Genomic DNA, 22084 nt, shown 5'->3' on the forward strand with positions numbered 1-22084 from the left:
GGTTGGAGGTCAAAATGTTTGTATCGAATCCAATAAATTCATACATGTGACAAACCGAGGCCTAGAGAACATACAATTGCCCTGCTTCACAGAGGCAGGAAGATTTGAGTTCAAATTAATTCCATATTCTGCCTTTCTTTTCTATTTAGAGATGAACATCCATTTTGGTCATTAAAATTCCCCACATATTTATGTGTTCTATTCTCTGCTTGGCCAGGAATTTTATAGAAATGAATTCTGTCTTCCTTCTGAAATGAAGACTAAACCAGGGAATCACAGAAAATTAGAAGCTCCAAGTAGGGGGAGGTGATCCCTTTTTACTTCCAGGACAAACTACATAAACTAGTAGATAGATAGATAGATAGATAGATAGATAGATAGATAGATAGATAGACAGATAGATACATACATACATACATAGATACATACATAAATACATACATAGATACAGATACATAGAAAGATAGCTTTACAGAAATAAATACACATATATTTATATGTGTATAAAGGCACAAAGACAGATGGAATTTTACATGTCTATATGCATCTACATATGGGCATATATGTTCACAAATACACACATTAAAATTCCATCATATATCATTATATATAGATAACTATAAACACAGTATATATATATATTAGATATAGAAATAAATCACATCTTTGTACATATATGTGTATTTTTGAACACACATATGTATTTATTTCCTCTCCTTTCTCTGTACCTTTGCACAAGTGATTCCCCATATCTATGATTCTCTCCCTTTTTATTTCTGTCTTATAGAATCCCTGGAATCCACCAAAACTCAGCTCATGTCCTGTTATCAAATTTTCAATTGGAAAAATAAATGCCTCATCAATAATTATAAAATCTGGATTAACCATTAATAAAAGAGAATGAAATTATTTGAGGGGCAACACAAAAAAGTGAAAAGGAAATGGACTTAAGAACAACAGTTAAGCTAGTGCCTTTCAATCTAATGCTTTTGTTAACTATTAGATACAGCATTGGACCCGGAGTCAGGAAGATCTGAGTTCAAATTCAGCTTCAAACACTTTGTTAGCTGTGTGTCTTTGAGCAAGTCACTTAATCTTGTTTGCCTCAGTTTCTTCATCTGTAAAGTGAACTGAAGAAGGAAACAACACTTTAGCATCCCCCAAACTGATTATCAGCACCATTACTTTGTATATAATAATACTGATTCATATATGTGCTATCTCAGCCAATAGAATCTTACCATTTAATAAGGGCCTACTTTCAGGGATTTCACAGTCTAATGGAAGAAACCACATGCAAACAACTATACAAACAAGATGGATTCATGAAAAATTGAAGATAATCTCAGAGAGGCCACTGGCCTCAAGAAAAATCAAGAAAAGCTTGTCACCAAAGTTGAGATTTTAGTTGACACCTGAAGGAACCCTGGGTAGGAAGGAGACAGAAATGTAAAAGGAGAACAACCCAGACATATGGAAAAGCAGCAAAATTGTCCAGAGTAAGGAGATACAAGACCTTGTGCAAGGAATAACAAGAAAGCCAGTGTCATTGAATCAGTGTGACCAGGTTATGAAGGATTTGAAAAGTCAAACCATTTATTATTTGATACAGTAGGTAATAGGCAGCCCCAGAATTTGCTGATTTGTGTCAGGATCCCCAAGCCAAGACCACCCTTCTCTTGTTACTCCTTTCTTTTTACTGCTAGGAAACACCCTATTTTTCAGAGGTAAGACTTAACTAGAAAGTTTGGCATAACAATAATTCTTCATACTCACACTCTGGATGATCTCAATCACAGAAAAATCCCAAAATTGTTTCACACCAGCTCCATGTTGTCCCTGAGCTCTGACAACTTGCAATGCCCACACCTGGTAAAAAAGCCCAGCTGTGAATCAAATTTGTCTCATTGTTGCTGTTGCCCCTCATTGTCAGAGCTACAGTTCACAGTGTAGCCACTGCCAGATGTATCAGGGTTTGGTCTCACTAAAGCAGGTTCTCTCTCAGAGGAGGCACCTACATATGTGTATAGATTCCCTCCTCCAGTGATATAAAAAAAGTATTTTGCTTATGGCCACTTTTAGCTCTTTGCTTTTATTTTTATTTTTCGGAGATTAACTATGTTTGTGAAAATCTGTGTGAGAACTTTGTATTCTCAGAATTAGTAATAATCGCATAGCTGCTATAACTCTGGTTATTTATTTTATCAGAGCTGGAAATTAGGGTATTACTTCTGTGAATTCTCTGATATCTTATTTTTCACAATTAGCAATGCTTGGATAATTTCTGTGCTCTCTGTGTCATTTGCTTTCAAAACTGACTTTTGGAAGATTCACTAAGGTAGTGGTTGTGTGTCAGAGGAGATAGGAGGCAATATATGAAAAATATTAACAAAGGCAGAACTGAAAGGTCTTGACAAATAATTTGGATATGGGAAATGAGAGAGTAAAGAGCCTCATATGATACCTAGCTTGTGAACTTGGTAACTTCTCACATACAAGGTGTTGTTAGTAACAGGTGCTACCTGTGTCAGAGTTCACTACCAAGAAGGCTAGAGCCTTTTGGGAGAAGCATACCTGTAAGTGGGGGATCTTATGACTGTAGGTCAAAGATAGGAAGCCAAACTGAAAGCCAAGAAGTATGTTACTATACTAAAGAAAATGTTGATAACTTCAGTTTCCTGGGTACAGATTTATTAAGTCAATCAGCAGCATTCTGTGATGACTTAAGATAGATAAATAATACCTTTCACCAAAGAGGGAGGATTAAAGAAAGGGGGAAACCATTTAAGGAAGAAAGGAAAAGAAATTCAGATTCTAGGGGAATATTTCTCCAGCATGGTTTGTTACCAGAATGAGGCTTTTTTGTTCAAAGGTAAGATACCAGTGGAAGTGACAAACACTTTTACAATTTTGAAAGAATTCTATTCAGACACAATTTCAGACTTGAAATAACCAAAAACATATTACACATATCTTTTATCCAAGGACAGCAAGTAGTTATTAAAACAGTTGCTCAGATATCTATTTTTACCCTTTCAAAATTTTAGTATATTTCTTCTTCAATAGGGATTTTCTCTTATTAGACCATCAGATGGTTGTTAGCCAATAAATATTTTGCAAGATCATTATAGTTCCTGTTTCCCCTCCTCCCCACCTTCCACCACCCCCCACAATATGTCTGCTTGTCAGACATGTTTTTCCCTTGCCATTTGTATACTTAGGATATTCCTGAATTCATTGGGTTTTATGATTTCTTAATCACATGGCATCACAAGGAGAGTGAGCTATTCATAAATGGGTTTTTAGTTTGGTGAACAAACTTGGGGTCATTGAAAGTATCTCACAATTTCTCTACTGTAATCCATCCTAATCTACCTCCTGTTTATCAATCATTTGCAATGCTTTTCAAATGTTTATCAAGATTATTTTCATTAATGTGCCTATTTAACTCTCCATGGTAATAATATGTTTATAATTAATACCCCTTGAAATGAGAGACATGATAATTTCTTTCTCCCCAACCTGGATCCAACAGAACAATAAGGTCCCACAGTAATGGCCCCCATGAAACATATGGCTGGACTGAGACACTGGCTTTCAGTTAATTGCCATGGCTATTTGATTTAGAGATGGTTTGCTCTTCAAGGGAAAAAATGAGAAGTTAGTTCACAGAATCTCAGATCTTGTATAGAGCTTAAGAGGGTTGCTGATAAGCACTTTCAGATTCTAGCAAAGAAGACAATGATATCTGACCTTAGACCTGAAGAAATAATAAAAATAATACTAGTAGTTACTAGCATTGATGAGTATTTTAAGGTTTACAAAGTTTTTTACATATATAAATATTTTTGATCCTCACAACCACTCTGATGAAAGTGCTGTTATTCCCATTTTACTGAAGAGGTAATTGAGAAACAAAGAGGTTAAGTGACTGTCTAGAGTTATGCAAGTAGGCTTAAATAGAGATGCTCTGAAATCTTCCCTCCTCATCTTGTCTCTTTGGGACCCTTCCCCTAGCAGGCCATGAGCTACAGTGTTCATGTCCTGACCATAAGAAAATTTAAAAATTTCTTTGGTGATTTTCTTTCTTTGCCTTAATTCATGTCTGTCTCCAGTCTCTCTTCTTTCTCTCTGTCTCTGTCACATCTATTAGATGGGGTATATAGCCCTTACTTCTTCCTCACTCCCAGAACTTCAGAGTAGGAAGCTACTGATTGTGTTTGTTTTTTATAAGCTATCTCTGGCTAAATGACAAGAAGAAACTGTCTCAGGACTTTATCTGTTTAAACCACTTGAACACCTCCTTGAGCCCCTCGTACGTTTGTAACCCTTTTCAGCTGTCTTCTGACTGATTTCCACTCCACTGGGGTGTGGCATCTCTATTGAGGTAAGAGAAAAAACACAGAAATGTTGTATATAGAGACCTTTCTCCTTATAAAATACCTACACAGATGAAATAGTGATGGAAAAATGTTTCAGTTTCTGTCAACCTTCATTGTAATGATTTTATTTCAATGTCTAACCAAAATCCATGCTGTTGAATTTGAGATCTATATTTACCTTTTACCTCTTCCCCTACCTCCCTCCCCCCACCCATGATTTAGCATCTCAAAGACTTCCAGATATAGGCTTGAATGCCCAGATCCAGGACAGTTTCCCAGAAAAATGGTTTATAATACAATGAATAATAACTACAATAAAATAAACAAATACAACATTAGAAGGCAGCAAGACTGACTAATTTCTGGTCTTAGAGGATAGATCAATGACTCACATTTCCCTTTTCTTAGCAAAAAAGGCAGGGGACTATCATATAAAATGTTTCAAGGGCTGTCAGACAGTTGTGTGGGGGAGACTAGGTGGCGTAGTGGATAAAGCACCGGCCTTGGAGTCAGGAGTACCTGGGTTCAAATCCTGTCTCAGACACTTAATAATGACCTAGCTGTGTGGACAAGCCACTTAACCCTATTTGCCTTGCAAAAACCTAAAAAAAAATTTATTATAAGGAAGAGTTCGAGGGGTGGAGCCAAGATGGCAGAGTGAAGGCAGGAAATCCAGGGACCTCTCCTCCAGAACATTCCAAATACCTTTACATAATGACTCCTACTGGGGCAGCTAGTTGGCACAGTGGATAGAGCACTGGCAATGGAGTCAGGAGTACCTGAGTTCAAATCCAGCCTCAGACACTTAATAATTACGTAGCTGTGTGGCCTTGGGCAAGCCACTTAACCCCATTTGCCTTGCAAAAACTAAAACTAAAAAAAGAAATAAAGAAATAAAAATGACTCCTACCAAATTCTCGAGTGGTGGAACCCACAGAGAGACGGAATGAAACAATTTTGCAGTCCAAAGACAGCCTGGAAGATCTGTGGGAAAGGTCTGTGACACCAAGATTAGAAAGAGCCATAATGTAGCCTGGGCCATACCAACTCCAAACTGACTTCAGTCTTCCAGGAACAGCCTGCAGGGCACCTGGGTCCCTGGGAGCATCTGGGTCCATGGCATTTTCCAGATCTCTCAGTCCAGGAATTGCCAAGGACAATTTGCAAGTTGAACAGGAAAACTCTGCCCCACCAGAGTGAGCTCGGAGCCTAATCAGCACAGGCCTCAGCACATACCTAGCCCCGGGGAACAGGAGCAGGTCTGGGTAGCCACCCAGCAGCTACTTCCAGATTACTCATAAGGGGGTTGGGGGAGACTGTAAAGGTCTCTTTGCTATCTCTGAGGCAGGACTCTGTTGCTTTGCCCCTCTCAGATCTATATTCCAGTCTGGATCTCATTTTCAGGAAAAGGAGATTTACTGCCAGCTTCACAGCTCCAGGGCAGAGGGAGGTGCTTGTGGTCCTCTATAGACTAGAGCACAGGCCAGGAGAGCAATCAGAGCCTCTCATAAGATCTTAAAGGAATTGGGTTTGGGGGTGGGGGTGGGGGTGGGGGAAATATCCCTGAAAACAACTGCAAAAACCTTCAAAAGCTTGGGACAATGTATTTTCCTCCCTGAAAGCAGGGCCCCACCTTAACAAAGTATAAAAATCCAGTCATAGACTAAGGAAATGCACAAACAACAGAATATCGACCATAGACAACTCAGATCCCATGGAGGATCAAAATACACACTCAGATTATAACAAAGTCAAAGGTCTGTATCCAGTCTCCAAGAAAAATATGAATTGATCTTAGCTCTGGAAGAGTTCAAAAAAAGATTTTGAAAGTCAAGTAAGAGAGGCAGAGGAAAAATTGGGAAGAGAAATGACAGTGACATGGGAAAACCATGAAAACCAAGTCAGCAGATTGGTGAAAGAGATACCAAAAAAATACTAAAGAAAATAATATCATAAAAACCAGTTTAGGTCAGAGCGAAAAAGCAATCCAAAAGGCCAATGAGGAGAAGAAAGGAATTGGCCAGATGGAAAAGGAGATACAAAAGCTCTTTGAAGAAAATAATTCCTTCAAATGTAGAATGGGACTAAGGAAAGTTGATGGCTTTGTGAGAAATCAAGAAACAATAAAACCAAAACAAAAGAATGAAAAACTAGGAGAAAATGTGAAATATCTCAATGGAAAAACAACTAACCTGGAAAGCAGATACAGAAGAGATAATTTAAAAATTATTGGGCTACCCGAAAGTCATGATCAGGAAAAGGAAGATTTCAATTTGGGAGAGAGGTATTTAAGGAAATAACTGTGGTATAAAAAAGGGCATTTATAATTTCTTTAATGTCCCTTGTAAAATTACTGCCAAAGTAGTACAATTCTTTTTTTACAGAGTAGATGTTCAGTAAAGATTTATAGCAATGTGAATAAACACTATATCAGATAGCTTAACATCTCAGGCAGCGAAGAGTGATAGACTTTGGAACTGTCTAATCTGATATTCTTTAATTTGGAATTAATATTTCTGATCAAAAAATTAGTCTCTTGTCCTTTAACTGATAGTTAAATTTCAGTTGTAAAAAAAAATGTCAGTCTGCTATGTAAGGCCTGTATCAATACTGCCTTGAAAAACTCAATGAAAGCACCAACTAAAATCCTTTTCCTGGATCAACAAACCTCAAGATAAGAGACATCTTGGATGAGGAGAGAGCAATTCTATTGTTATTTATAAACATTTACTCTATAGGCTAAGTGGAATTCTTGTCAGTGAAAATTTGAAGCAAATATTATAAGAAATGAGATTCTGTGAATTGTCCATGTGAAATATCATTGGTTATTTAACTCAGTTTTTATTATTCTTTGTCCTTTCTGAATAAAATCTCCCCAGAATTTTGTATCAGGGTTGGAATTTGTAGGAATGCCATCCACCCATGGGTTTTTAGTAAGATCGTAGGGAATAAAAATTCATTTAGAAAACCTAAGAAAATTACGATTAAAAGAACTCAAAACTTTTTTTAATGTTAAAAATTATTTCATCATGTAATTGGGGAAATATATAAAAATAAATGTAAATTTCCTTAGATTTCAGTATTATTGAAAAGGTATATTTTCCCTGTCTTCCCCTCAACTTTACTATATCACATATAGTGCATGCAACATGAGAGTGGATTAAAATCGGTCCCAATTTTTAGAATAGTGCACACCAAAAATAAGGAGAATAAATGAAAATCAGCAGGCCTAGCAATGCTGATCTCTACAGTGCCCATTACTTTATTTTCATCTCTATGAAACTGATGATCATTTTCTACATTCAGGAAGATCAGGAGTTTTAACCAGAAAATCAAGAAGTATATTTTGTAGTTAACATGTTTAATGTGCTCTTAGGTTTTAAAAGTCCTTTGACACATGTATTTTATGGCATCATGATCCTGATGTTAACTAACTTCTCTAGTTGGTAGATTCTTGTCCTTCATTATTAAAGAGGAACAAAATGACACCACTATGTTAGAATGTGTCCAAGTGTAGCTGATCAGACCAATACAAGTTCAGAATGTTGTACCACAGATTGGGCAGAAATAGTCCATGTAAACACTTGGGGTGGGTACTCTTAAATTTACGCATCTCACATTTCCTTTTAGCTGCTTCAATTCTGCCATGCTCATAGAGCACAGCACCCTCTTTGATGGCAGCATGCCATGCTTGATGATTCTGTGCCAGTGTTTCCCATATTTAATAACCTTGATAGTGTCCTTATATCGCTTGTTCTGATTACCCCTGTGAACGCTTGCCCTGTGTGAGTTTTTCATGAAATAGTCTTTTTAACAAGCATATGTTTGCCATTTGAATCTTGCCAGTTCATCAGAGTTGGCCTCTCTGTAGTAATGTTTGAATGCTTGGCAGTTTAAGCTCCAGAAAGGACCTCAGTACCTGGTATCCTTTTCCTGCCAGGTGATCTTCAGAGTTTTCCTAAGATAATTTAAATGAAAGTGATTCAGTTTTCTGACTTGGAGCTGGTAGACTGTCTGGATTTCACAGACATTCTCACTTCTCTATATGTTACTTGGCTCCCCTCTGACTGCCATGATACACTCCCCCATGTTTTCATGACTTAGAGAAATTCAAGGCAGGGACAGCAAAGATCCATTAGTCCAGAATTCTGTAAGACCAGCAATAATCAATCACATGATCTTAAAGTCTGAGGTATTATTCCTTAAACAAATCACCCCAAGAAGACTGGGTTACTAGAGAGGACAGGAATAAAATTTCATAACTCAGGATAATAAACACTAGATCAACAACCAACAAAACAGTAAAGCTAATGGGCTGAGTTAGTGAGAGATCAATTTGAAGATTTGTGGTCAAGACAGATTTTTAAGATTTATTAATTAGTCAAACAGAGAGAAGGAGAGGAGAATTATTAGGCTATTAGTATAGGAGCTCTTCTAAACCAATAAGATAAGGATCAGATTGAAAAAGACTTAGGTGTAAACATGACAGGGGATAAAAAATGGGCACAGTATAGTAGAAAACATTGCAGCAAATGAAACTGCACAAGAGCATGGATGAAGAGCAAAAATGTCATCAGTCCATCCCTTTACTCTCAGGAAATTTGAAAAAGGCTATATAGAAAGGTCTCTGTTTTATTTTAAATGTATTTGAAGCAGAGCTCTGATCTTCTACAAAGGATTTTCAGAAGGTCTGTTTAAAGGACATGCAATTTTCTTGTTAAGATTAAAATGACTATGGCTTTCAAAATGAGAGATGGACCTCAATTATAAACTCACACACTTACTTTATCAGATTTGGCCTTTTTAGAAAGACATTCCTTTGATTCTTTTGGCTTCTTATCAATATCTATGTATCTATCTATTGGTCTCTCTGTTTGTCTATCTAATCTCAATTTAGTGTCACTGCTATCAGACCAAACCCCCAGCACAGGAGATTGCGTTCAATTATTATTTTTTATTTTCAGGTCTAAATTTTCTCTCTCCCTCCCCCACCAATTGAAAAGGCAAGGATTACTTTAACAATATTAAATTATAACTATCTGGCTAATAAGCTTGACCATCAAGATAGAGACTCTATTTCTCTTATAATTACAGTGAATTCCACATGCTAATACCCCTAGGCAGAGATCAAATAGATAGGAAAAACATCTTCTGGATTCAGAAGATCAGTATCATGGAAACCATTTGTTTTTCTTAATAAAGAATAGCATAGCCACCTAAGCACAGTCTTCTCTTGGTAAGCTGAGTATAAGCCCTATTTTTCTGTTTCTAACTGATAAAGCCTAAAAGATGTCAGGAGGAAAAAAGATACTATGTTCTCCAGTAAATGTTTTCAGTAGACAGTTAAATGACATCATAGAATTTCAGACACACAAAGAATTTTCAAGATAGCTTTATCTAAATACTCTTCATTTTAGAGGTCAGTGGTAGAGGAGAGACCATTACCCAGGACTCATGACTAGAAGAATTTTGCTCACTCTGTACCCAAAAGCTAGCCTTTTTTCATATCTGTATTTCTCAACTCTGCATTTAGGTTGTAAACTCTCTCTAGCACATGGAATAAATGTGTTATTCCAATAGGGGATGGAATAGTAATATCTGCTTTGTATATTCAATTTGTCACCCAAACTCCTCAGAAATACTTTCAGTCTCAAAGTTAGGTCATCATTGTCTTCATCAGCTTTTTCTGAAACTGCTTCAATATAGTTAATGGTAATTATAGTATCATGACTTTGTATACTGGTCCCTTGACTCAATCAATGAAGGCCTTGTATAGATCTCACAGTTTATATTTCTTTATCCACATTCCCATGCCTCATCCACTTCCTTGAAAAGTTTTCATTACTCTGGGTTTTTTAAATATTTGTTTTAATATTTAAATTATGCTACTTCCTCCATATTTCATTTTTTTAATCCAAAATTTTTACATATACTCAGTATTTTCCATGTACATTATAGAGCAGATGGATAGAATTGCAAATGACTCTGAGAATTTCTTTATTGCTTGAAAAGAAAGGAAAACAAAAGCAAATCCTCTGTAGCAAATATGCAGTTAAGCAAAACAAAATCCCCCGAGGTCATGTCTAAAATCATGTGCCTCATTCTGCATCTTGAACCCCTCACCTTTATATATCAAGAAGTGGATGGCATTCCTTACCAGTGTTCTAGAATCTTGGTTGGTCATTCCACTGATCAGAGTTCAAGTTGCTTTTCTTTTATAATGTGATTAGTATTGCTTTGCTTAGCATCAAGTCATATAATTCTTCCCAGGTTCCTCTGAAACCATCTAACTGATAATTTTTTACTATGCAATAATAATCCATTATATTAATATACTATAATTGATAAATGTTTTTCTTAAGAATAGACACCTCTTTGTTGCTAATTCTTTGCTCATGTATAAAGAGCTGCAATAAAATACCTTTTTTTGACCCAGTGATAACCTCTAATAGATTTATAATCCAAAGAGATCAGAAGAAATCAATAAAAATAAGATAACTTTTAGGAGAAAAAAATGGTTGAAATAGATGTGGATATATCCCTGAGTTAAGCCCTTTCTTCCTCAGCCCAAGAGCTTCAGAATATAGAGTTCTAATTGTGTTTGTTCCTGATATGCCAACTCTGTTAAACCAGGTCTCAGATCTTAAACCCTGTTTTTCTGACTACCAGGTCCAGATGTCATTAAAAAAGCAAACATGCAAAAAACCAACTGCCATTTACACCTTTATGATCAACAAAAAGCCCTTTACATACATTGTTTCATTGTTTATATTCTTTGACTTTTTTTTTCAGATTTTGCCCACAAACTTTAGTTGCTATCTCATCCTGGAATTTCCCATTACACCTGGTTCCTCGTCACCCTGGAACATCTATTTTACCAGTTCCCTTTTCCCATTTGTGAGTTCTTCCTAAACCTTTCATTTTGGTTAGAGTCACAGGCCAATCAACTTTCAAACAAGCAATCAATATTTATTAAGTGCCTATTATGTACCAGTCACCATTCTGGTTGCTGGGGATACAAAAAGGCAAAAACCCCTATCTTCAGAGAGTTTACAGTCTAATTGGGGCAACAACATGTAAACAAATATATCCAAATTAATTTATAAACAGGAAATAATGAACAGAAGAAAGACATTGGAATTAAGAGGGATTGGCAAAGGCTTCCTATAGAAGGTAGGATTTATGGTGGTATTTGAAGGAAGCCAGGGAGATAAGCCATCAGAACAGAGAAGGAAGAGCAGACAGAATGTCCAAAGTCAAGAGATAGAGTGTTTTGTTCATGGAACAGTCAGGAGACAAGTGTCATTGGATATATGAGTGTTAAAAGACCAAGGTCTCCCACTGAATCTAGAACCATCTTGAGTTGTCCTGATCTATTCTAGCCTCTGGACCCAGATGGCTCTGAAGAAGAAAATGAATCTGGTGACTTTGCACAGTTCCTCCTCATTCAAATCCAATTCACTTACTTGTCCTGGAATCACCTTTCTGATGTCATGGTTTTCTAGAGGAGAAAAAAAAAAGATAAACATCATCAGGAGGCAAGATATAGGAAGACTGGAAATATACAAAAGAGCTAAGGCTAAGAAGGGTTTGGAATATGAAAGAGAATGTTGTATTTGATCCTGTTGGCAAAAGGAAGCCACTGAAGTTTATTGAGTAACGTGGGGGGGAGGGTGATGTTATCGGTTCTACATTTTAGGAAAATCACTTTAGAGAATGGATTAGAGTGGGAAGACTTGAAACAGACAGATCTACCAACAACTAATGAAATAACTAAGGCATGAGATGATGAAGGTCTGCACCAGAGTGGTGGCAGTGGCACAGGAGAGAAGAGAGTGCATTTAAAAGCTGTTACTAAGGTAAATTTGACAGACTTTGCAACAGTTTGGAAATGGGGTTTGGGGGGAAGACTGAGAGATAGTGAGGAGTGCAGGATGACTCCTAGGTTGAGAACCTGAGGAACCGGGAGGATGGTGTTACCTTATATAGTAATAATGAATATGGGAGGGGGGCAGAGTTTAAGGGGAAAGATAATGATTTTGGGTTTGTATATATTGAGTTTAAGATGCCTACTGGACATCCATTTCTGGATGTCTGAAAAGTAATTGAAGATTCAATACTGAAAATATGCAGAGAGACTGAAGCAGGAAAAGTTGAATAGGGAATCACAAGCACAGAGATAGCTATCAAATCCATAGGAACTGATGAGATCACCAAGTGAAGTAATATAGAGGGAGAATGAAAGAGGGCCTAATCCTGAGGGCCACCTACAGTTAGAGGATAGGATGGATTTTCACACATTGCCCTTACATGGATACCACCTCCCCATACTTTTCAGCTCCCTTTTGTGTTTTGTCTTCCCCATTAGAATATGTTTCTTGAAGGCAGGACTTTCTTTTTTGTTTGTATTTGAATTCCCAATACTTAAGACATGTGCATAGTAAGACCTTAATAAATTTTGGCTACATGTCCACCTGACTTCAACCCTAAGAGGTGTTATATTTGCTATATTATCTTATCTTATTATATTTCTAATTTTACATAATAATACTAAGTATTATTGTCTTTATTTTTTAGATAGGAAAAAAAGTGAAACAAAGAGGTTGTACCTGAATTGCTGTCAAATAGCTAATATCTATCCCAGGAAAAATTTAATCACGGGTCTCTCTCCTAGCTCTAGGAGAGCCTTATTTGACTATTCTTCTAACCCTACTAACCCAACAAACATTTATTAAATACCTTCCAATGTTTTTTACTGTATTCCAAAAATTATATTAGACACTAGATATACAAAAACCAAGAATAAAACAATCCTTGCTGTCAAGGAATTTATATTTTTATAAGCCCAAATCATGAGGTTAAACTTTATATTTTATATTTATTTATATATTATGCACTTTGCTTAAGGAAATAAGGAAATGAATCATTTATTTTAGCAAGATTTCCATAAAAATTATAATGTAAATATTTAGTGCTGTATAGGGTAAGTTTAAGTTTTAAGGACAGTTTATTTATGGAGGACAACGTCATATATCTGATGTTTCTCCCAAAATGTCTGATGAATAATACTTTAATGAAGTAATTAGAAAGGGCAATGAATTGGATAGTTTTCAATTAAATTTGATTAGAAAAACAATAAATATCCATTATCTAGAAGAAACCACACCTGGCACTAGGCACCTGCCTTTAAGCAGTTACTATCCAAAGGGGGAGAGAAAATATTCACCTTAGTATGATACAAAAAAATGTGGTAAGAAAAAAAATGTGGTAAGAACAAAAGAGAAGTTTAGACAAAATACTACAATTTGGAAGGGGGGAGGACAAACACTTATTAAATAAATGATTACTGGGTTATATACAGATACACACACATAGACACACACATTATATATGAAAAAATACAATGCATAAATTGTTATTAAAATGGATATGAGGGGCAGCTAGGTGCATAGTGGATAGAGTCAGGAGGACCTGAGTTCAAATGCAATCTCAGACACTTAATAAGTACCTAGCTGTGTGTCCCTGGGCAAGTCATTTAACTCCATTGCCTTTTTTAAAAGGCAATGTTTTTAAAAACTAAAAATAAATAAATAAATAAAACAAAATGAATGTGAAATAAAATACATTTTCTCATTCATGTACTGTTTTATTCATATATCAGATATACATTATGTTATATCATATATATATGTGTGTGTGTAACATATATGTGTGTGTGTTTATGGCAAGAAAGAGGAAAAGAACGAGGGGAAGGGGAGAAGGGAAAGAGAGAGAAAGAGTGAGAGAGAGAGAGAGAGTGCATTACAGTTGGTTTCTCAAAACTGAAATGACATGGATAGAATGATCCAGTAATGTGTTCAATTTCTTCCCTAGAAAATTGAGATGTAATCTGTTTTATTCTCAATAGACTTTAAACCAAGAAGAGGTGATGAACTTATCCTTCCTACAAAGAGAAATCATCAGATATCATTATCCTTTAAAACAACATATGAACAGATATATAAACCAATAGTTACTTGCATAATTTTTAAATTATAGATTTCTTCCAGGCTGTAAGCTCTTTTTTATTATATAAATATTTTATATGTTTTCCAGTTACATTCAATGGTAGTTTCTACCCATCATTTTTTTTCTTTGCGAAGTTTTGAGTTTTATAATTTTTCTCCCTCCCTCCCCCGCTTCTATCCTCCTCCCTCCAGCAGAAGACAATCAGATACAGGCTTTCCATTTGCATCTATGATAAGTATAGATAGAAACTGAACTTCTAGTGAGAAAATGATCAGATCCATAAGGAAGAAAGAAAACATTAGAGATAGCAAAATTACTTATTACATAAGACAACTTTTTATAATTGAAGATAATAAATTTGGTCTTTAAACTCTATAGTTTCTTCTCTGCATACAAACAGTACTCCATTACAGATCTCCTGATTATTGAATTGATGGAATAAGCAAGTCTATCATGGTTGATCATCATTCCATGTTGTCATTAATATGCATAATGTGTGGGGACAGCTAGATGGAGCAGTGGATAGATCACCGGCCCTGGAGTCAGGAGGAACTGAGTTCAAATTTGATCTCAGACACTTACTAATTACCTAGCCCTGTGATGTTGAGCAAGTCACTTAACCCCATTGCCTTACAAAAAAAAATAAAAATATGTATAATATTCTTCTGGTTCTTCTCATTGTACTCAGCATTAATTCATGAAAGTCTTTCCAAGCTTTTCTGAAATCCCATCCCCCCTTATTTCTTATAGAACAATAGTGTTCCAAAATGTACATATACTACAATTTGTTCAGCCACCTCCCAATTGATGGACTTGCCCTCAATTTCCAATTCTTTGTCATTACAAAAAGAGCTACTAGGAATAATTTTGTATATGTGAGATTTTTACCCTTTTTAATGATCTCCTCAGGGTATAGACCCAGTAGTGGTATTGCTGGATCAATGGATATGTGCATTTTTTATTTCCCGCATAATTTCAAATTGCTCTCCAGAAAGGTTGCATCAGTTCACAGCTCCAACAACAGTGCATTCAGTGCATTAGTGTTCCAGATTTCCCACATCCCCTCCAACATTGATCATTATCTTTTCTGGTCATTTTGACCAATCAGAGATGTGAGGTGGTACCTCAGGGGTGCTTTAATTTGCATTCCTCTAATCAATAATGATTTAGAGCAATTTTTCATATGTTTATAGATAGCTTTGATTTTTTATCTGAGAATTGTCTTTGCATATCCTTTGACCATTTGTCAATTAGGGAATAATTTGATTTTTTTTTTTACAAATTTTATTTAGCTCTCTATATATTTTAGAAATGAGTCTTTTGTCAGAAACATTGGTTGTAAAAATTGTTTCCCAATTTACTACATTCCTTTTGCTTGTGATTACAGTGCTTGTTAGTGCAAAAGCTTTTTTTAATTTAATGTAATCAAAATTATCCAATTTGTTTTTTGTAATGTTTCCTATCTCTTACTTGGTCATAAATTGCCTCCCTTTCCATAGATTTGACAGGTAAACTATTCCTTGTTCTCCTAATTTTCTCATAATATTGTCTTTTTTATGTCTAAATCCTACACTCATTTTAATCTCATCTTGGTATAAGGTGTGAGATGTTGGTCTAATCCTAGTTTCTCCCATTCTTTCTTCCAGTTTTCCCAGAAGTTTTTTTTTTTATCAAAGAGTGAGTTCTTAACCCAGAAGCTGAACTCTGAATTTATCAAACAGTAGATTACTATAGTCATTTCCTGCTGTCACTTTTGCACCTAATCTATTCCACTGATCCACCACTCTTATTTCTTAGCCAGTGACCAGACAGTTTTGATAAATGATATTTTATAATTTTAGATCTGGTAAGACTAGGCCACTTTCTTTTTTGCATTTTTTTTCATTAATTTCCTTAATATTCTTGACTTTTTGTTCCTCCCTATGAATTTAGTTACTGTTCTTTTCTGGTTCACTAAAATAATTTTTTGAAAGTTTGATGGGTATAGCACTAAAAAAGTAGTTTAATTTAGGTAGAATTGTCATTTTTATTTTATTAGCTTGGCTTCCCCATGGGCAATTGATATTTTTCCAGTTTTCTAGATCAGATTTTATTTGTGTGAAAAGTGGTACTATTATAGTTGTTTTCATAAAGTTTCTGAGTCTGCCTTGGCAGGGAGACTCCCAAGTATTTTATGTTATCTGAAGTTATTTTAAATGGAATTTCTCTATCACTGCTGTAACTTGTTATTGACATATAGAAATGTTGAGGGTTTAGGTAGGTTTATTTTGTATCCTGAAACTTTGCTAAAGTTGTTCATTGTTTTCTGTAGTTTTTTTTTTTTTTTTGCAAGGCAAATGGGGTTAAGTGGCTTGCCCAAGGCCACACAGCTAGATAATTATTAAGTGTCTGAGACCGGATTTGAACCCAGGGACTCCTGACTCCAAGGCCGGTGCTTTATCCACTACGCCACCTAGCCGCCCCTTTCTGTAGTTTTTTAGATGATTTTTCTAGGGTTCTCTAGGTATACCATCATATCATCATCAAAGAGTGAGAGTTTCATTTCTTTATTACCAATTCTAGTTCCTTCAAGTCTTTTTCTTCTTTTATTGCTAAAGCTAACATTTCTAATACAGTATTGAATAATAGTGGTAATAATAGGCATCCTTGCATAGGAAAATATTGCTGTTAACTTTATGGGGAAAGTTAATTAAAAGGCTTCATAGAAAGAGTAGCAAGTGACAGCTAGGTGGCACAGTGGATAGAGAGAGCACTGACTTGAAGTCAGGAGTCCCTGAGTTCAAATCCGGTCTCAGACACTTAATAATTACCTAGCTGTGTGGCCTTGGGCAAGCCACTTAACCCTATTGTCTTGCAAAAACCTAAAAAGAAGAAGAAGAAGAAGAAGAAGAAGAAGAAGAAGAAGAAGAAGAAGAAGAAGAAGAAGAAGAAGAAGAAAGAGTAGCATATGAGAGGTGCCTTAAGGGCAACCTACTAAGTGTCACTTTAATACTTTATTTTGAAATACTTTAAAAATATTATGTAATTTGATCCTCACAACAACCTTGGGAAGTATGAGGAAACTGAAGCAGAAAGGTTAAGTACTTAAAACTTTAAAATGGTTTATGATGTGATCTTTACAATAATCCTGGGAATTAGGTACTATTATTATATCCCTATTTTACAGTTGAGGAAACTGAGGCAGAAAGGTTAAATGACTTACTCAAGGTCACAGTTGGTTTCTGAGGTTGGATAAAAGTCGGTTCTTCATTTCAGATTCAGTGCTCTATCCATTACATCACTTAATTGCTCAAACACAGATCAAATACTAATGGCAGAATGTGGAGTAAGCGAGTTCTAGATAGGAAAGGTAGCCTCAATGAAAGTGGCAAATGAAACTGAGAAATACCTCAAATTGTCTGGTTTGCTTTAATCTATCTTTCCAATCTCCTTTCATTTTATTCTTTTTTAATCCCTATATTTCAACAAGACTTTGAAAGGTCTTCAATTCTAGAGAAAAAAAATGTATTTTGTCCTCTAGGAATTCGAGAATTACAGGATTTTTGAGCAAGAAAATAACATGGAAAGATTTGTGTTTTAGGAAGTGTGACAGATTAGAGAAGGAAAAAAAAAGGAAGTAAAAAGAACAGTTATAAGGTTAATAAAATAACCTAGGAAAGAGATAATAAAGACCCAGAGTAGCAGTAAGGCTTGAACTGATAGGAGAGCTACAGTGGTGGTAAAACTGAGTTCTGTCAACTGATTACATGTAGGGAGTAAAGGAGGGAACAGTCAAAGATAACTGAAGTCTTGTGCCTGAATGACAAGGAAGATAAGGGCTGCTATCACTAAAAATAGGGAAATGGAGAAAAGGGATTTGGACTGGGTGAAAGTAAGTTCAATTAAGGACATGCTGAATTTGTGATCCAGAGATCCTGTCCTCCTTACCAGTCCTCGAACAAAAGGCTTTCTCTCTACTCTGTGCTTTTCAATGACTATGACCCTTACATGGAATTATTTCCCTCCTCAGTCCCAAATCCTGTCTTTTCTGACTTCTTTTATAACCCAACTAAAATATTACCTTCTATAAGATGTCTTTCCCCTTCTTTCTCAATGGCAGTGCCTTCCTATATCTTTTCCTGTATAGTTCTTGTTTGCACATAGTTGTTTACATGCCTCATAGGTGTTTACATCATCCTCATTAGGCTGAGCCCTTTGAGATTAAATACTATTTTTATTGTATATTTGTTTGTTTGAATTTCTCCCTAGTATTTAGTAGAGTGCCTGTAAAACAGAAAGTATTTAAACGCATGCTTGTTGACTTGATTGAATAGAAAAAAGATTCCTGAAAGACCCTTTCTGTCTTTAAGATTTTATTATACTAAATTGAAATTGTTAAAACTTTACAATTAAAATTTTTTTAATCTCTTTGTTTTACTTGTTTATTTATCTACATAAAACAGGTTTACAAAAATCACCACCATTTCTTGTAGGTCATTAATTAGTCTGCTAGTTGGCACATTCCCACATTTAATTGCATCATTCAAAATTCTAGGGAAATTCAAACTTACTATTTCCTCACTCACTACTAAAATTTTAGCATCTATCATTTTTAATCAATGAAGACCAGAATCCTTATTCCAATTCATCAAATATTATTTTTAATAAACTGGAAAACCTCCTTTTTCACATATCTATATTAAATTATCTAAATCAATTAGTAAATATTAAATTTACTAGACATTTTCTTACAATGACATCAATAATAGACATTAATACCTATTTACAATATTTTATCTGTAAGATCACAGTCTTCTATGTTGACTTCACTTCTGAAAACACAGTCCCACATGATTTAGTTCACTTGGAATAAAAGATGAAGACTCTTCACAAGAAGTTTCTTCATCCTTACCTGATAAAGGTTAAAATGGCATCATGAAGAAAGAAAATTTCTTCATCTTCTTTCTTTTTGTCCTTTTCAGCTTATCCCAAGTCATGGAGAAAATCACTTTTATTTCACTTAGGCCTTCCTTCTTAATAGACTCCAGACTCATTCCTCATTAATTCATGAATGAATGAAAAACCATTTATGGTTTTTCACAGAACATTGTGATAAGAGCTATGGATGCAATTAGAAAAGCTAGATGGTTTCTGCTTTCCAAGAGCTCACATTCTAAACTAAAGTCATGGTGGTGGAAACCTTAATTTGCTGTTTGTCAGAACCTGCTGCTGAAAAAGAATTGCAACATATGAAAGGTAGTAAGTACCTAGTCCATATTTCTACAAGATCCATTTGTCTAGGGGAACCTAGACAATAGCAGAGAATCGAAAAATAGGGCTGGTGACCTGGAAGATTGTCTTCCAGGGATTCTTGGACAGGGATCTTGCTTGGGCTTTTTAACTACTATCTGAGAGGAGGACATAGTTAAGGCAGCAGTGATTGTATGACCCTCCTGGAAACTGCCACCTCTTATTTATCTTTCAGAGCACCTTGATGCTTTAGCTTTAGCTAGAGTTCTCTTATATCTTGGTTTATTTCATTCTCCCTAAAAAACCAAATTATCTTTATAATGTTTCTTTATGTATCTTTATGTTTCTTCATGAAATAACAATTTAAGACAGTCCTAAGATCTATAATTATCACTCCTAGTTTCTCTGCTCCTTAAAAAGCAGTGAGTTCCTATAACTGCTGCAGGACAAGCTTTTGAAATGGGAATTATATCAACATGTCTCAGTTTCCCGTCAAGAATAGGGTCTTTTTGATATTCATCTTCCTAAGGGCTGATACTGATACACTTAATAAGTAATCATAGAGTTGAATAACTCAGGAAATTCAGGGGTATTGTGAGGCTCAAATGAGATAAAGCATTTTACAAACCTTAGAGCATTATATAAATAACAGTTATTGTATCATAATCATCATCACTATCATCATCACTCAGCCTTTATAAATCTCCAGACTGGTAAAAAGTTCATTGGGACAGCCAGGAGGGTACAAGTAGATAGAGCACTGGCCTTGGATTCAGAAAGATGGGAGTTCAAATCTGACCTCAGATACTTGACTTTAACTAGCTGTATGACCTTGGGCAAGTCACTTAACCCTGATTGCCTCACAGCCAGGACCATCTCCAGTCATTCTGATTCATATCTGGCAATTGGACTCAGATGACTCTGGAGGAGGAAGACTCAGCACAGATCCCCCACTCAAATCCAATTCGTTTCCTTGTCATGGTATTATCTCCCTGATGTTGTGGTCTTCTTTTAAAATGAAGGACAAACTTTATTATTAATAAGTTCATTTCCTGAATCTCTAGTATATACCTGAAAAGCTCAATTTATTTTCAGAACAATATGGGGTATGCTAGTAATTATGTAATAACCAGATTCTCTGGAGGAAAATATACACACACGTGTGTGTGTATACATGTTTACATGAATGCACAATTTAAAGTTTAATCTATATTATTAACACTTTCTTAAGTCTAAATCGACAAGAATAAATCAAACTAATGATTTTTGAGTTATAAAAGCTTACACTGAATATTTAGCAAAAAATAAAAGCACATCCTTTATAGAAACTACATTTAGGCTATAATTCTTGAAATCATTATTGTCATGTGATATGCTTCCAGGTTATATATAATTTTTCCTGAAATGTTTTGTATAATCAAATTATAATTTAAATCTCCATAGAAATGTTCATTTTTGTAAAGGGAACCTTTCGTAAAGTGAAACATTATTTTGCAATTCAAATATTGTTTCCTGACATGCAAAAGGGACTAGACTGCTCTCTAAGATCCTTTCTGACTTTGAAATTCAGTGTGCTTATATCTGATCACCCTCAATATGGGTATTTTATGTTTTTATTTTCTTTTTAAAATAGTGTGGGACAGTTTTTCCTTTAATGTTAGACATATCTAACTGCTTTTTATACTTTTGCTTTCAAGAAATATATTACAGGTTTGTCTTATCCCAGTATGTGTTCAGTCATAGTGATCTTGTATCACTGAGGAAAAGGAATAATCTCAGAGGGCCTGGTGCTAAAGTCATGACAGTTAAAGTGCTCACTCTATGTGAAAGGGTGACAATTTTGTTATCTACTCTGCAGGAAATTTCCTAATTCTAATACAATTTAGAAATGACAATTATATCCTTAAAATTTTTCTTTTTATTTTTAGGAAACTTAAAGGACATCTTGGCTTAGTACATAGCTAGTCTCAGGATCCTTCTTCATTGTTCCAAGCAACTCTGGCTACAAATTGCAGACACAAACTCACATGTGTAAAGGGAGTTTCCTCACCAGAAATTTCATAAATCTATGAAATCACAAGTCTGACAAAAATAGCCATTAAGAATTTTTTTAAGTGTGGGCCAGAAACAATCCTGAATACTAAAATGAATCTGTATTAATTGACTTTTATATATTTTTCTCCTAAACCATTCTTAATTATGAAGGATAGTTTTTCTCATCAACAAATGATAACAAAAGTTAAATAAAATGTTATATCTGCTTAAATAAGAGGGAGAAAAGTGTAAAAGAAAAGGGTGAGCCTATATTTCCTATCATGAAGTAACAATCTGTCTCTGTCTCTGTCTGTCTCTGTCTCATCTTCTCCATTCCCCAGAACTTCAATGGTCACATCTAGGCTTGTTGTTCAAATCTTATCTCCAAACATGACTAAGAGAAAGTGTAGTTTAGGATTACAATCAGGAAA

The 22084-nt window shown here is 35.3% G+C and overlaps 1 long non-coding RNA gene across 2 annotated transcripts in view; it reads right to left on the reverse strand.

The window, feature by feature from the left end:
* The window catches only part of LOC141501465 (uncharacterized), a 71313-nt gene extending 51893 nt beyond the window's left edge, over window positions 1–19420 (reverse strand). The window contains exons 1-2 of one of the 2 annotated variants that reach the window (XR_012472246.1): window positions 19282–19420; window positions 11849–11883 (exon numbers count right to left, since the gene is read on the reverse strand). This is a non-coding gene — a long non-coding RNA (uncharacterized LOC141501465). Of the gene's footprint in view, window positions 1–11848; window positions 11884–17592; window positions 17655–19281 lie in introns of those variants that run through there. The other variant, XR_012472247.1, reaches the window with a different exon arrangement.
* Between the last annotated feature and the right edge of the window lie 2664 nt (window positions 19421–22084).

This window comes from Macrotis lagotis, chromosome X (genome assembly GCF_037893015.1).
Source record: "Macrotis lagotis isolate mMagLag1 chromosome X, bilby.v1.9.chrom.fasta, whole genome shotgun sequence".
Taxonomy (NCBI): Eukaryota; Metazoa; Chordata; class Mammalia; order Peramelemorphia; family Peramelidae; genus Macrotis; species Macrotis lagotis.